This window comes from Gopherus flavomarginatus, chromosome 10 (assembly GCF_025201925.1).
Source record: "Gopherus flavomarginatus isolate rGopFla2 chromosome 10, rGopFla2.mat.asm, whole genome shotgun sequence".
Lineage (NCBI taxonomy): Eukaryota > Metazoa > Chordata > Testudines > Testudinidae > Gopherus > Gopherus flavomarginatus.
Genome location: NC_066626.1, coordinates 17558701 through 17573218, shown reverse-complemented (window position 1 = coordinate 17573218; position 14518 = coordinate 17558701). Strand labels below are relative to the sequence as shown.

The window sequence follows — 14518 nt, the reverse complement described above, 5'->3', positions numbered from 1 at the left end:
GGTGTACATGGAACCACACAGATGCTGCTTCACTGAAGTTAGTACATATTGGTGAGACGTTAAGTGACCTTCTGAGGCTGGACTGTGCTTCCCAAAAATGATTTCAGAAGAATGTTAATTCCGTTCTTTAACATCTGACTATTAAATGACTCACACAGTCCATTTAACTACATTATAGACTGTGCTTGATCTGATAATATCCAGAAACAGCTGACCATGTGGAGAAGTTTTATTCTCTTCTGTGCACAGAGGGAAGAGAAATTATCTCTTAATTAAATGGAGTAATCAATTTTCTGAATTTTATTTTAGTAAATCAGACAGTACAGCAATTTCCATCTATTTGCCAAGGGCAGACACAGCGCAAGACCAAATGAAGATTTTTCAGTTGAAATTTTATTAGTTGCCCAACTTTTCTCTTTCACCAATATTCTCTTCTTTCTCCTCTCCTCCCCTACCCCACAAATCCAGGCCATGTTCAGATCCAGCTGTTTCCATCTCCACAATATATACAAAACTTCACCTGTCCTCTTCTGTCTTGACTGATGAATCGTCTCTCCTTGCCCTGATTGCCTCTCACCTGCATTACTGCAGCCTAAAATCCAGCTACAAAAATTATCTTCTTTTTCTGTTAATCTGACCCTGTCTCACCACTTTGTGGATACCTGGGCTGGCTCCCTCTTGCCTAGCCCATTGAGGTTAAATTTCTTGTCTGGCCTTCAAGGTGATACACAAATTCTCTCTCATCTGCATATCCAAACTGTTATCACTACATTTTCCTCCACTCGCAATGTCAATTTCAATGCTGCAGCTTCCATGCCTTTTTCTATGCAGCCCCTTTGCATGAAACATCCTCGCCACTCAGTTCACCAAGCCATGCAGGTCCCTCCTAAAGACTCCCTGTAAGGTTGGTTGAAAATTTTCAATAGGGAAAATGTTTGGTTTGTCTATGAAAACCTGAAATATTTTCATGAAAACTCAACTTTTTCTGTTAAAGCTTCCGTGTAATTAAAACGCAAGATAACTGAAAACCTGTAAAGTCAGTTTTAAGCTTAACTTTTTTTTTATTGGTTTGGTGTTTTTCTTAGAAAATTGTCATTGAAAAAACTTCTTTGTATCAACGTTTCTCAGTGAGGAGAGGGAGAATAAGCATTTCCTGACCATCTCTGACTCCTTATAACTTCCACAAGGCATAAGCCAAAAATAACGATAAGATTTTTTTTTTAAAAGCACAAAAAGCATTTAAGTCAGTGAAAGGCCTATTGATGGTCAGTGGGGAGCTGGGTACTTTAATCCCATTTGTTCCTTCCTCTAAAAATGCTACATAACCTCTGTTTTCAGGGCATCCCATATTTTCTGTTTCTGTCTTTGAGATTTCAGGCTCTTCAGGTCAGGGACTGTGACTGTTTTATCTGGCTCCCAGACTATTGGCAGAGCTTAGCAAATTCTAGTTAATTTGTTCTGTCTTCTAGACTGCCGAGCTGTCATCCCACTGCAGAATAGTAGTTCACCGCTGTCACTTTTCTCAGATAATATAGTACGAACAAAATTTATCCCTTGTGTAATTTCATTGATTTAAACAGAAGTAATACACCTTCTCTTACTGTTTTGTCTTTAATGGTGATGTCTGTATTTTCAATGTCAATACGCAGCAATAATTTAAAACAGTGGTTTTCTTACAAACTGGTTCAGATTGTGCTCTGTCTGATCCTTTGTCTTTCAATGAAATGGGTATTCTGTTTGTTTCTGTGTTTTTGTTTTTGTTTTAAATTATAAGGATCCAAGAATTAACAGTTTGGTTATTTTTTAGAGGCATTTGTTCACATATAAGTGTGAGGTCTTCCGAGATGGCTCTGATAATTTCTCTAAGGCGTTAAAGAGAACCTAAAGGCTTTCTCGAAATACACATGGCATATGAGAAACAGAAAGGAAAAATGTACACACTTGGTAAATGAGAGCCAGGGAGAAATATAAACACATTCTCTCACACATACTTTGGCTATAGTGTCATCAAAAGTGACCCACACAATATACCACAAGGTTCCATGTGCTGATTAATCTTTACAGATATTTTTTATCTGTAATGATGAGGGCAATTATATCAAAAATAATATTAACACATAAGAGGCATTGCAGTGGGGAGTACCACTTACGAGTTAGTGAGCACAAAGCACAAAGGCAAGGTAGGGCTAGGTGAAGAGGGAGGATAGGAAGGATGACCTAGAACTTGGCAGATCTGGGTTCAAGTCCTTGTTCTGTAACAGGCTTCCTGTGTGACCTTGGACAAATCAGGAGGGTTTAGGCTCCTAAATGTGTTTTGAAAATGAAATTTAGGTGCCTAAATCAGTTAGGCATTGCAAGGTTGAGCACAACAATGCCTGAGTAGCTTTATATGTCTGTCTGGGCTGTAATCTCTGTTCCCTGTCTATAAAATGGCCAAATAGCACTTCCTCACCTCACAGGAATGTTGTGAGGTTGCAATACGCTGGCAATTGTGAGATACTCAAGTACTGTGGTAATAGGGGGCCTGATAAGTGCCTTAGATGGAAATGTATTGTATCTGTAATGCCTAGGTTTGCATAAGGACAAACAGGGGAATCGCAAATAGGAAATAGAGAGGTTAGTTTACCCCTATAGTTGGCACTGTGCAGCTGCTGCTGGGTTAGTGTGTCCAGTTCTGGTGTCAATAATTGAAGCAGGCTGTTCATAAATTGGAGAGGGCTCAGAGAAGAGCCACGAGTGAGTAAAGAATTAGAAAACATGTTTTATAGTGATAGATTTGAGAAGCTTAATCTATTTAGCTTAACAAAGAGAAAGTTAAGGGGTGACTTGACTACGGTCTATAAATACCTACATAGCGAACAAATATTTAATAATGGGCCCTTTAATATAGCAGAGAAAGGTGGAACACGATCCAGTGGCTGGAAGATGAAGCTGCACACATTCGGACTGGAAATAAGGCATACATTTCTTACAGTGAGGGTAACTAATCATCGGAACAATTTACCAAGGGTCATGATGGCTGGCAATTTTTAAATCAAGATTGGATATTGTACTAAAATATCTGCTGTAGGAATTATTTTGGAAGTTCTATGGCCCATGTTATACAGGAGATCAGACTAGATGATCATAGTGATCCTTTCTGGCCTTGGAATCGATGAAGTTGCTGAACCCTGATCAAGAGAGCACACGCAATTAGCTGCCTGTGACTTTAAGCTCTATTTGGGTTTGCCTGTTTTTCTGAGCCTGGCAGGTTTTCAGTCCATTCTGAGGAAGTGAGCAGGTACCAAGTGGTTGTGGGTGGAGTCAGGGAGACAGAGTTCTTGCATTTAGAATGGCGAATCTGAAGCAGCTGCTTTAATGTTGCCTACCCTCCCAACAAAACATTGCAGGGATATGCAGCATGCTGATTTACTGCATGTGTGTGGCACTCCTATTAACTCTGAGCAGCAGTGAAGCTGTTAGCAGGTCAGTAGTGTGAAGAGTTATAAAGGTGCATGCAATGGATGGAATCTGTAATGGGTACAGAATCACATGGTTAACAGACCATATCTGTGGGCTGGATTGTGCCTTAAAGATCTGTGTGTGGATCCCAACTGTTACCATGTGGGAGGATAGGTCACATGCCTCTGTGGCCCCTGCCTTATTTCATTCTTAGGAGCCAGTGGAAGGCTCTTTCCTGTGTTTGGATCTGCATTAGGGAGGGTACAGGCATTAGGTGGGGTGTGGGGTGGTGATGTCATTGAACAAGAGAGGAGTACTTATGTGAATAATGGTTGCAATATTAGGTCCCATGGGCCAGATGCCCAGTTGGTGGAAACTAACATAATGCCACTGAAGTCAATGCAGCTACACTGATTTATACCAGCTTTGGGCCTGGCCTGCTGTCTGTTCCTTTTAGCGAAGTCTGGACATTCAGACTGGTTTTGCTGATGCCACAGGCAAGTAGACATGCTGAAGCCTGGGAGTAGGGAGTTTTGTTTTGAATGCTCTAAACCAAGGGTAATCAATTATTTTTTGTTAAGATCCAAATTTCTTGGTCAAGGTATAGTAAGGGTCCAGACTCCAGAGAAAATAATAATAAAATAATAATAATGAGTCAATGAAAATATTTTGGGGTCCATTCAAAAGTGTCCAGTGGTCCAGGTCTGCCTATTGACTACCCTGCTCTAAACTACATATCATGTAAATGGGCGGAGCTGGGAAAGGAGCGTCCTGAGAGTCACAGCAAAGGCTGAAATGAGCGTCAGACTGAGCATCAGATTGCTGGATTTAGAACTCAGAGGCAGGGCCAGAAAAATGTTATTGAGAGAGCGCCTGGGAAGTTCTCCATATTGAGGTCAGGCCAACAGCTCCTTACTGCTGGCTACTTGACAAAGTATGTGTTCTAAATTTTTTTGATGACAAACTCAATTGCCGGCAATGTCTTCAAGCAGAAACAGTAAGCGAAAGGGACAGGTGGTACAAGACCTTGAAAAGGAAACAACATATTGTAAAAGTGAAACCGTCTGCTGCTAGTTAAGGCTCAGTGTAAAAACTAAGCTTTGATGGGGTTTGTTAGTGTGGTGAATAATTTACTGGAGAGGTCATTAGGGCCTTATACTGCTGCTATTTTCCCCTTATTTTACTAGCTCATTAGGAATGGAAAATGGCATGTGAGGGATGCCGCATACCATTCCAGCAGTCTGGCAGGCAGAAGGATAACATTTAAAGGCAATTTGGCCCTGATCCTGCGCTAGAGTAGTCATTGACTCAAATGGGAATAGGACCAAGCCCTTTCTTTTTAATATAATAAACCCCCTGTAACAGATCTCTCTTTACCAGTAGATCTCAAAGCATTTTAGAAAGAAGATCAGTGTCATTATCCCTGTTCTACAGATGGGGAAATGGAGGCAAAGAGAGATAATGTGACTTGCCCAAGGTCACCCATCCAGCCAGTGACAGAGACAAGAATAGAATCTTGGTCTCCTCATTTCCTGTCTGATGCTCCACTAGGCCACACTGCCCCCTTAAGTAAAGTGTAATGAGATAATATTAAGGAAGAGACATCATAACTTTAAGGTGAATGTGAAATGTTTAGACTGAGTTAGTGGGGAGAGAACATTTCAATATCGGGTGGTAGCTCACAGTTGGAAGCTTTTCTATGACTTTTATAATCAAATCAGACTCATTTCCTTCTACTGAAGAGACTATAGGTCTGACCTTTGTGTTTTCATGCAGACAAAAGTCTTTTAAAAGATCAGACAAAAGTCTTTTAAAAGATCAACCCCAATGACATAAAGACCAATTTCTTGCTCCCTTTGAAGTCAATGGGAGTTTTTCTGTTGACTTCAGTAGATGTAGGAATGGGCTCTAAGTTATTTGCTAGAGTAGAATGTGAAGATTTTTTGTGTCAGCTGCCTACATTGAAGGGGTATAGAGGGAATGTCGGATTTTTCCATACTGCAAGTCTGTTAAGTGTCACAAGATGAAAACATGTCACAGACAAAAAAGGGAAAATGTGATGACAATCAAAGGGACAGTTGGCTATTTTTATTTTTCTTACTGTCAGCTGTTAACTGCTGCAGGCGTAAACATGCATCACCACAAAGAGGTGTTATAGTGTCTCCTAAGGGTAGCCTCTCATTTTGGTGTATGGGGAATTACACGTTAATGAGAGCGGCACACCAAATTCCTGTGTTCTAGACTGAGAGATATACTGCTGAGTATCCGCTCCAGCCAGCTCCTATTAAAGCAATGCACAAAGCCAGCATTTTAAGCTGAAATTCTACTTTTTCTGTTAATATTTAGTTAAAAATCTCTTTACTCGTCAATGTGATAGCCTTTTTGGTAACATTGTCATCTGGTTATTCTAAAGTTAAAAGAACTAAACATGTATGTATTGGAGAACATGCAAATAATCGCTGTACTGTAACGGCTGTTGTGTATTTGTTTGCATTCTTATAGCAGAGACATGGGGCATGGGTCACTTGCTGGAAGATTCTCTGCAGCTTGAGGTCTTCAAACCACAATTTGAGGATTTCAATAACTCAGACATAGGTTAGGGGTTTGTTATAGAAATGGATGGATGAGATTGTATGGCCTGCGTTGTGCAGGAGGTCAGACTAGATGATCGTAATGGTCCCTTCTGACCTTAAAGTCTATGAGTCTATGAGTCTGACATCTGTTTAGTTGTGAAAATCATCAGGTTTGAAACACCTAGACTGCTGAGGACGGCAGATTCAAATTCTGACATGGGCTGGTCGTCAGCCTTTTATTTCTAGAGAGGGCAGGATGGTCCAGTGGTTAGAGTTTTAACCTAGGTCTTGGGAGACTAGAGTTGACGTCCCTGCTCTGCCACAGAGTTCCTGTGTGATCTTGGGCAAGTCATTTAGCCTCTCTGTTCTTCAGTATTGCCTCAGTAAAATGAGGATAATACCGTTCTCCCGGGGCAAAGGGAGGATAAAGGCTTTTAAGATTGTGAAGTGCTCAGATGCTATGGTAATGGGACTTATAGGTACCTCAGACTTTCTGCAGTGGCTCCATTGAGTTCAGTGCAAATTTCTATAAAGAAGGCTTTGGGGCAAGACCTTGGAAATGCACCCTGTCTGCTCTGCCTGGATGATAAAGACCCTGTTGCTCTTGTTGGTTTAAAAAAAAATAGAAGCTTTCCCTGATGCCCTTGGCAAAATAGTTCCTGCCTAGCCAGCTATTATACAAAGTGCTCCATTCCATTTATGAACCTTGCTACCACTCCCCATCTCAGAGGTGGGTTCATTTCAGGGATGAAGTAATGCAGGGTTGTGTATCATTTATAAAGTGCTTTGGGATGACAGACACTACATGCATAAAAAGATGTTGCCGTGTTTCGGTCTGTTGCTTTAAGCTGAGATTTTTTCAAAAGGGCTAAGGGAGTCAGGTGCCCAATTTCTGTTGAAAGTCAATGAGAGTTGGGTACCTGCCTGAAACTTCCACAGATCTGGAGAACCTCAGAGACAAGAAGTCAGTTGATCTGTTTGCTGTTAACAGTTGTGGGACTTGGAATACACTATTTGAATATTCAGGTCAAAAAGTTTTGTTGCATCATAGTAGTGCATTCAAAATACAAAGCCTCAGAAATAGTTATTCCCTCCCTTAGTTAATAAAGGTTCACAGGTGCTTTTGTATAATCTCCCTTTGGGAAAAGATTCTGAAAGGGATGGGGCTTGCGACTGTCAGCATTGGTTGGTTTAGGTGTCTCCTCACTTATCTTTCAGATCCCATTCTAAAGCTCCTCTTTCTCCCCATTCATTGTAGAGCAGTGGTTCCCAAACTTTAACAACCTGTGAATCCCTTTCACTAAAATGTCAAGTCTCGTGACCCCCCCCCTCCCGGAAAATGAATATTTCCAGGCAATTTTCTCCTTTACTTAAGTATAAATTATAAAAGCAGTGATCTTGGAAATAAAAAAATTGTTTTTATGACATGCTTATTACACACTACTTATTATTAATTATTATTTATCATGACAACATTTTTATTACATTATGAAAACGGCAGCACTCTTCCAAGATCTCACTGTCATAGCTTGTATCACTTTGAATAAGCCTGTTACAAGACAAGGCTCCTGTTTTTCCTCAAGGAGTGTCAGATGTGAAACAGCATGAAGGTATTTAAGAAGCCAACTCAAAGAGTTCCTCCTACAGAAGCATTCAGCTCTTGAGCAGTCCAGGGAAACAATGTCTGTTAAAACAAAGCTTAAACTTGTTCTTCATCATAATTTTTAAAACAACACTAGCTACCTATTTAATTTTAAAACCAGCAAAAAATATCCACCTTCCTTTCCATTTCTTATAAGAAGTCTTGAAGTTGAAATCTCCTCAGAGTGATACATATGCTTGCTTGATTTGCTTAGCTCTTGGAAGTCCAGGCGCTCCAGGCTGCTGGCCCCATGCTGCTGGGATCCCTAGGGACAGCTCTGTCTGCCATTAGGGAATATTTTTCCGAGAACCCCCTCTAACATTTCGTGAATCCCCAGGGGTTCCCGAACCCCAGTTTGGGAACCACTGTTGTAGAGGGAACCTTGGTTTGTAACTCAGGGTTTGTGGAGTCCAGTAGTCTTCCACATGCTTAAGTCCCATAATCCTCAAAGGTATTTTAGGCTCCTGACTTCCATTGAAATCAATGGAAGTTTGACTGCTGACTGAATATCTTTGAGGATCTGGGCCTAAATAACTTACCCAAAACTACATAAGGAGTGTGTGGCCGAACCAGAAATTGAATCCAGGTTTCCCAAGTGCAAGGCAGCAACCATCTTTGCTCTCAAAGCGCTTGTTAGACTCATAGACTCATAGGTCAGAAGGGACCAATCTGATCATCTAGTCTGACCTCCTGCACAAGGCAGGCCACAGAACCCCACCCATCCAATTTTATAACAACCCCTATCCCAGGACCGAGTTATTGAAATCCTCAAAAATGGTTTGTTTCCACCATCCCTTTTAATTAGTATCTTTTCCTGATATAACAACTGATAATTAGCCCTAAAAGTTACTTTTTCTGTATTTGCAACCCAATATGCTGTTCTGAACTCATTTAATATTCCTAATTAGCACACAGGGACATGCTTACAAATCCCATGAATATTTTGAAGAAGACACATGGATACATAACCCATCACACAGGAAAATATCCCCTTAGATGAAGAGCTGTTACTGTTCTTCTCTGCTAAAAGTGCAAATTGGTTTGGCTCTGGGTATGAGTTGGAAATGATTGTTTCTCCCTGTAGCTTGCTCTGGTGTGAATACAGCCACACCGAAGCACTCTCCCAGTGCAGTGCAATGCTTTATTACAGACCAGAATTTCTAATGTTCCCTTTTTCTGTCATGTGTGCAATGGATGGATAGTGGAAGTGTGCAGAGTATGGAAGATTGCAAGTGTGCAGAAACAGTTGGCTGTGGGTCTTTTTCAGTTAATCAGTACTGTCCAGAGCACTTGATCATGCCAGCCTGTGCACAGGCAGAAACACCCATTTGTAAACTCTCTGGTACTACTGAGTACAGGATTGCGCCAGGAAAGTACAGAATTGTAAATGCAGGTCTGACTCCTATTCTGCCAGCATCAATTTTTAAATGCTAAAATTTTCCTAGTGGGCAAGAAGAGGGGCACTGGTTAAGGAGTCCTGTGTTTTCTTTGCTCAGGGTGAGCATTTAATAAAATTAACATGGGATTGTGTAACACCAACGGACCCTGGTCGTCAGGAGTGGCGCCAGGGTTTTTGGTGCCCTAGGTGCAGGGCTGGTCCCGCGGCTCCGGTGGACCTCCCACAGGCGTTCCTGCGGAGTGTCCGCTGGTCCCACGGCTCCGGTGGACCTCCTGCAGGCGTTCCTGCGGAGTGTCCGCTGGTCCCACGGCTCCGGTGGACCTCCTGCAGGCGTTTCTGCGGAGGGTCCGCTGGTCCCGCGGCTCCGGTGGACCAGCGGACCCTCCGCAGACACACCTGCGGGAGGTCCACCGGAGCAGCCTGCCGCCCTTCCAAATCCTGGTGCCCTAGGCGACCGCCTAGGTTGCCTAAATGGAAGCGCTGGCCCTGCTGGTCGTCAGCAGGGCGGATCAAACTGGGGACCTTGGGAGCTTAGTGCATGAGCCTCTACTGCATGAGCTGAAAGGCAACTGCCTGTTAGCTAAGGCTGTAGAGCAGACTCATTAATTGCCTTCTTTCTCTCTGTGGTCTCAGTGTCACTAGATGGGACAGAACACCCCACCCAGAAGGTGTGTGGGTTACATTTGCACCAAGCAACTTGAAGCAGTGGAGCCAGATCCTCATCTGACAACAACTGGCCCTGTTCCACTAAAGTTCCAGCTGAGAGAATCTGTCCCCTGATCTTCAGAAATTCAGGAAGTACAAGGCAACACTGGTAACATAGCAACAGAAATGCCTCAGTACAATTTTTATCATTGCTGATATTGTAAGTTAGTTACAACAACAATCCTACAGTGGAGGACCTGTTTTCTTTTCAGCAAGACTCCCTGCGGCATTCTTGTAAAAAAAGGTCAAATTGTCTGGCAGTGTGATACCTCCTAACGTTACAGTAATGGCTGTGACTACTGCTAAGAGGCTATAATTAAAATACAAAGTAGGTAGTGAAGAAAATGTTACTTTTATTTAGTTTTAGGCGCAACTGTCCTCCTTACTGGAAAGTATTTTCCATTAGATTCTGATGTTTGGTTTGTTGTTGCACATGAAATAGAGTTTATCTTAACTGCTTAAATTTTTTAAGGCAAAACGTACAGACTCAACTGCCTAAATGCAGGCACGTAAATCATAGTCACCTGGTTATCAAATGTGCTACACCAAAAGCTCTCACTGCCTTTAATGATTGTTGTGAGTGGTCAGCGCTTCAGAAAATCAGGGTGCTATTACTTAGATGCCGTAGGCACCACTGTTTTAAAAAAAATTGATGGCTTTGATCTTTGCATAGTTACATTGAAGATCATCGTATGTTGTATGTTGAATTAAGACCAAAGGATGAAAAAATGATTACTTTTGTTCAATTCAAAAGTGTATTTAATCTGCATCAAAATACAATGATTTTAGATTCCAAACTGCATGGAATGAATTCCCATTTGGTATGTTTCTTTAAGCAACAGTACACTCTTGAATTAAGACTTGTAATTAAAATACTGTGCATTGACTTAAGTATAACCACCCTGCACACAAATGTTTGATTATTTTAGTTATACTTTTCCCCCAATGAAATTGTTAAATACAAGGGGCAAACTGCTAGGAGAAAATTGACAGTATTGTACTGAAAATATTTGTAGAAGCAGCATGGACATTAAATAGACACTAACTTAAAAACTTTAAAAATGAAAACTTGTAAGTAGAACCCCCATTTTAAATTTCTTTTAAAATGTTGTCGTATTTCCCCCCCCCGTTTGTTTATAAAACACTACCAAATGTGTAAACTCCATCATCTCACAAGCACCACCTCCATTCCCTTCATTCCAGCAGTCCCTGCCCTTGAAGAGCATATCATCTAAATAGCCGAGACAAAGGCTTGAGAGAGAGGGAGTTTTATACCCATTTTACAGATGTGGAACAAACAGATCAGGTACCTTGCTCCAGGAATCAGTGGCAAAATTGAGACTTGAACCAGCATCTGCGTCTTAGTCCAGTGTCTTAACCACAAGACTGTCCTTCTGTGCTAGAAAGCAGATTAGAGATGCTGTAAAGATGCATTATGCTGAAGAGCTCTGTCCCTTAGTTCTAAAACATCTACTTAAACCCAGTAGTTAATTGGCCTGATAGTCTTTTCTTTAAGGAGGACCTGTAACCCATTCTCTCTTTTGAGTTTGTAGTTATTTGCTGGAGCAAATAAGGTCGTGTTGTTGGGGGTGGGGGGGAGAAGTTGGATGAAATTAGTTAAATGTCAACATTACCTCATTTACAATAGTTGGTTCATGTGGAAACAGCTTTTAACAATAATGGCATTGAACACGTGGGGCTGTATAATTTGGGAACATCCGGTACAGCAACCTCTTCGCAAAATACATTTCCTCTACACCTTTTTTTAAAAAGGGAGTGGAGTGGGGAGGGTGTGGGGTGGGCAGATTTTCAGCTGCCCCTTCAAAGAGACACAACTCATGGAGCAGTCATTACAGTGGTCCTCTTTAAGTTAAAGCTGCCCCATGGGCTGCTCTGCCTTATGACGGCCTTCTTGTGGCTGCCTCTGGGATGCACCAGACTCTCCCTCCATGCCACAACCTTCAAAGGGCACAGTTTAGGCTTACGGCAACTTTTCTCTGCTCCTGAGCTGGGGGAGTTCTCCCTCCGCGTATTGTGCTTCCTTTACAACCCGGAGACTCCGGTAGGGCAGGAGCCAAAGTTGGAAGTTCACACTGACTATTTTAAAAGGAGTCCTTTGTGTTATTCATAATTATATGTGCGCTGCTGTTGGCATACGAGTGCTTTACAAACACATCAGAAGACAAAGTCCCTGCCATGAGGAACCTACAGTCTGATCCAAACAGATAAGTACAAATGATTAAAGGATCAGGAATATCTATCCTCCATGGCTTACTTCCACCTTCCACAGGATTAAACCCCTTGGGTGGAACTCGGTCCCCATTGACATCAGTGGGAGCTTTCCCATTGTATTTCAGTGGGGCCAAGATTTCACCCCTTCTTCTCTCTTTCAGGGTGCTGCACAGCTCCACTTTGGGCTGCAGTCTCTTCTTAGGACTGTCCTCTTTTTGCTGGACACACACACTTTCAGTGCTAAAATAGGGCATTATATGTTAGTTCTTTCTCTGCTGACTTGACTTCACAGATACCATTAATGGGTTGGCATTTAGCTGTGCGACTCCCATGGATGTTACTGCAGCAGAGTCTCACTGTGTTATACTTTGATTCTAATGCAGGGCCATTGATTCCAATGCAACAATTTCCTCTCCACCCCTCCCCCAAAGTGGAGTGTGTATTTGCACAGTGGAGAGTTAGCCACAAGGGACTGAGAGAGAAGCCATTGAATAGGAGCAGTCTGTATGATGTGTGGCACTGTATGTTCCATGGGGCCAAGTCCTCCACTGGTGTAAATCAGCGTCGCCCTACTGAGATCTGAAGAGCACCTGATGAGGATCTAGCCTGTATATTTTGCCTTGTATAAAGTGTCTGACAGTCTCACACAAATGAACCAAATGAATTAAACCCAGATGCAGTATTCTTACATATGTGATTGGATTAAGTGTAAAACCAAGCAGATGTCTCGAAGACGTACCATATTTACCCTATATGCAACATCTTTGCACATAGATTGTAACATCTTTCCAGATTTTTGTGTTGCTGGCCTAGTATTTCTTGAAGGGCAGAGGAGCTAGTACTAATTCAATAACTGTTGGCTGTAATTACACAGCAGAAAAATTCCTCCACGGTGCTCCTCCACCTTGGGATTTATTAGCTGTCTCATCAGCTAAAAGAACAAGATGCAACATAGTTCCTGATGTTCACATGCCAGCAAGTGTGAGACAGAATCAAGTAAGTCTAGTAAAAGTCATGGGGGCTGGGGAGTGGGAAGATTTTTTTTCCCTAGGCTGAGTATGGTTCCTTGTACATTTTCCAGGACCTCGATCTTTCCTAAAAAATAAATAAATAAAATAAATACAATTTTTTTCAAGTGCACTAGAAAGGAGAGTAGCCATTTATTGTTTAATTTCTAGATTCTGTATCGTAGTAACACTGGAACCAGAGTGTGGGTCTTAGTCTGTTTTTTGGGGTTTTTTACTGCACTTTAATTCATTTAAAAAATAAAATGAAATGTGCATTTAGGAAAACTTTAACCTTATTTTCCCTGTGTTCTCCATAACTCCAAGAATAAGGATAAGTGAAATCAGGTGGAGGAGGAAAAGAGCTCTGTTGCATGTCAAATGAAACAACTCTGCATATTCTTGTCAATTAAAGTGAAATACAAAAATGAAGAAGAGAGGGCATGTAAAGTATATGTAAATGAGTGTTGCCCAAGGACAACCGTGATTTCCTGTAGCCTCCCTCCATCCTCCGCTCCCACTGAAGTCAACTTGAATAAAGTTGTCACACAGGCAAATGTATAACTGTTTATTCAATGACACCATCATTGCCTCAGTGATCCATTTCTTCCTTCGATCATTTAGCTCTCCTGCAAATTTTGAATGGGGGTTTAGATCACACTTGCTATCAAGTTCTTCCCCTTCCTAATATAAATGGATGTGCCTAAATTTAAGGGACCAGTTCTCTTGCATCTCTAGATTTTCCCCGTCGATCACGTTTTGCAAACCTTTTATAATTTTTATTGTTCTCTGGCCTTTCTTCAGTTTATCCACATCTGTCCTACAGTATGGCACCCAGAATTGGACACAGTACTCCAGCAGAGGCCACACCAGTGCTGAATAGAGCAGAATGATTATTTCCTATTTCTTACATACAACACTCCTGTTAATACACCTTAGCATGTTACCCGCCTTTTTTGCAATTACGTCATGTTGTTGGTTCATTCAATTTGTGATCCACTCTAACCCCTAGATCCTCATCAGCCATATTACCAGTTAGCCAGTTATTCCCCATTTTGTGATTGTGCATTTGGGTTTTGTCCCTTCCTAAGTGTAGTACGTTGCACTTGTCTTAATTGAGTTTCATCTGGTTGAATTCAGACCAATTCTCTAATTTGTCAAGGTCATCTTGAATTCTAATCCTGCCATGCAGGGTACTTGGAACTTCTTTCAGCTGGGTGTCATCTGTAGATATTATAAGCATATTCTCCCCTCCATTATGCAAGCCATTAACTACTGAATATATTGACTAGTACCAAACCCAGGACCGACTCCTGTGGGACTCCACATTGACAGTGATTCATTGATTACTATTCTTTCAGTATGATCTTTCAACCAGTTGTGCACTCACTTTATAGTAATTTCAACTAAACCACATTTCCCTACTTTGTTTATGAGAATGTCATGTGAGACTGTGTCAAAAGCCTTACTAAAATCACAATGCATCACATCTACTGCTTCTCCTTTCTCCAGCATGATTTGT

The 14518-nt window shown here is 41.6% G+C and overlaps 1 protein-coding gene across 18 annotated transcripts in view; it reads left to right on the top strand.

Moving 5' to 3' along the window:
• Window positions 1–14518, top strand: part of MAP2 (microtubule associated protein 2) — a 345989-nt gene that overhangs the window by 66593 nt on the left and 264878 nt on the right. The window contains exon 3 of one of the 18 annotated variants that reach the window (XM_050916083.1): window positions 9689–9869. The exons of the other annotated variants lie outside the window; for them this stretch is intronic. The gene's annotated coding sequence lies outside the window, so the exon portion shown is untranslated. The remainder of the gene's footprint in view (window positions 1–9688; window positions 9870–14518) is intronic. 18 annotated transcript variants of the gene reach the window in all.